Source organism: Crocodylus porosus, unplaced genomic scaffold (genome assembly GCF_001723895.1).
Source record: "Crocodylus porosus isolate Cpor-Errol unplaced genomic scaffold, CroPor_comp1, whole genome shotgun sequence".
NCBI classification, from domain to species: domain Eukaryota; kingdom Metazoa; phylum Chordata; order Crocodylia; family Crocodylidae; genus Crocodylus; species Crocodylus porosus.
Genome location: NW_017728886.1, coordinates 234996446 through 234998455, shown reverse-complemented (window position 1 = coordinate 234998455; position 2010 = coordinate 234996446). Strand labels below are relative to the sequence as shown.

General features: G+C 43.0%; 1 long non-coding RNA gene across 1 annotated transcript in view; it reads right to left on the bottom strand.

Moving 5' to 3' along the window:
* LOC109321070 overlaps positions 1–1748 on the bottom strand; it is a 20053-nt gene extending 18305 nt beyond the window's left edge. The window contains exon 1 of the long non-coding RNA XR_002103968.1: positions 1738–1748. This is a non-coding gene — a long non-coding RNA (uncharacterized LOC109321070). The remainder of the gene's footprint in view (positions 1–1737) is intronic.
* Positions 1749–2010: the final 262 nt, after the last annotated feature.

Genomic DNA, 2010 nt, shown 5'->3' with positions numbered 1-2010 from the left:
TGGCCCTTTTCCAGTCCTCAGGGACTTGGCCCGAGCACCAGGAGTCCTCAAACAGCCGTGCCAGTGGCTCCGCAATGACACCAGCCATTTCCCTCAGCACCCGCGGATGAAGGTCATCCGGGCCCGCTGACTTGGACACATCTAAGCCCTCCAGCTAATCCTTAACTAGGTCTGAACTAACAGTCAGGACTCGTATCCTTCCTGAGCCTCTCTACGCTATCACCCAAGAACACCCCATTGTCAGCAGACAGGAACATGGTTCACCCTAGTAGACCACCCCTATGTGAAAGGATACTTCTTATTTGGTGCTTCATGGCCCATAACCCATTTCCAAGAAAGAATTCACAGGAAGCAAAGCTCCTGTTGGCATCAGTGAGGGTCTTTCCATTGCCCTTAAGAGAAGAGTTGGAAATTAGAACCTTAATTGGGTAAAAGTGTATCACAATGGTAATGCAGAAGACCATATGCTACTATAATATATTTTATCATCATAAAAGATTGCTGTCATTCCCATTAAATTGGGAAATAAGGGTCTTAGCTTTAAACTCAACTCTACAAATTTAGCAGGGAAAGCCCACATCCAAGGCTTTTCACTCCATAGAGGACTGATTCATCATTGCTGAAGTAATGCAGTCATCATGTAACTGAAATAATGCAGTTATTTGGACAGTTTGCTACTTCTCTAAAAGTGGTAAATATTTACAAGTGGGGAAAGTGAAGTTTTAAAACCTTTATAATGTTGGTTTTTAACCCAAGAAGGAATTACACAGGGTAGTGAAAAGCATTTTTTTTTAAACAGGTGGATGAGACTGAAAAATTCATTCCTAATCTGCCTGCCTTGTGACAATATATGCAAAATACTTTTCATTTGAGAATATTTTTATACTTTTGTTGTATTGTTACGTGAAGGTAAACTTAATAATGCTCTAACAGAATTCCCAAACTCTTCACAAAATATGGGTTTATTCCAAAGATTTAAACACATTCATGTCAAAGATGTGCTTCAAAAAGGTAAAGCTTACTGTCCCATGAGAATCTTTCCTTCACACACTTATAGATAAGATTTGAATGTACAAATCAATTACTGACTTTTGCTTTTTTTTTTAATTGGGCAAAAATAAGTTAATTGACTTCTTATTGTCTTGCTTGAAAGTTTTTTGGCTTTTAAAAATTATTTGCATTCTAAAATCCATACTGTAACTAGCTTCCAATTACTCTTTTGGGGCATTTTCAGTCTTTTGTGATATAGGAATCAACACTATATCATTTTTGCTACTATTGCTACCCAGAACCTTTGGGATTGTCAGCAGTTACACATGTGAATGTATCACCCTGCTTGTCAAGACTAACCATGGTAACTAGAAAGAAAAAAATCCCTTGGGTTGTCTAATGCTTTGAAATTATTGTACAGGAAGATGAAAATATTAACCAGCTCTATGCTGTCCCGTTCTAAGCAGCTAGGTACTGCATGTGACGCAGACTGCACCAAAGGGGGCCACACACTCTGGGAGCCATGGGTGGGCACCCCCACCCCACTGTAACATGCACAGGCAGGTGGGTACTCCCCCATCCCTCCACAGTGTGTGCAGGTAGGTAATCTTCAACCTGTCTGCCTTGTGGGCCAGATGTGGCATGGGGGCAGTCCATGGGCCAGATGTTGGTCCACGGGCTAGATCCAGCATTGAGCTGGTGTGTGTGTCTGATGCAGTTATTGGATGGTGCACACAGTTGGTCCACAGGTACAACCTGGTATGCCAAATCCAGCCACAGAGCAACACTGTACAATGGATCCAGCCACAGAGCATCCCTACATACCAGCTCAATCTGGTGTGCAGGGGCCACATGGGACCTGTGGATCTGGAAATTTGGTGGGGGGGGAATGGTGGTGGCATTGATTGCCATGGTTCTGGGAGTTGTTAATGCAGCCACTGCTCCCCCTGCTGCAAAACTTCTAGACCTGAGGGGAGCTCTGAAGGTCTAGTGATATGGCTTCGTAGGCCAAATCTGGCT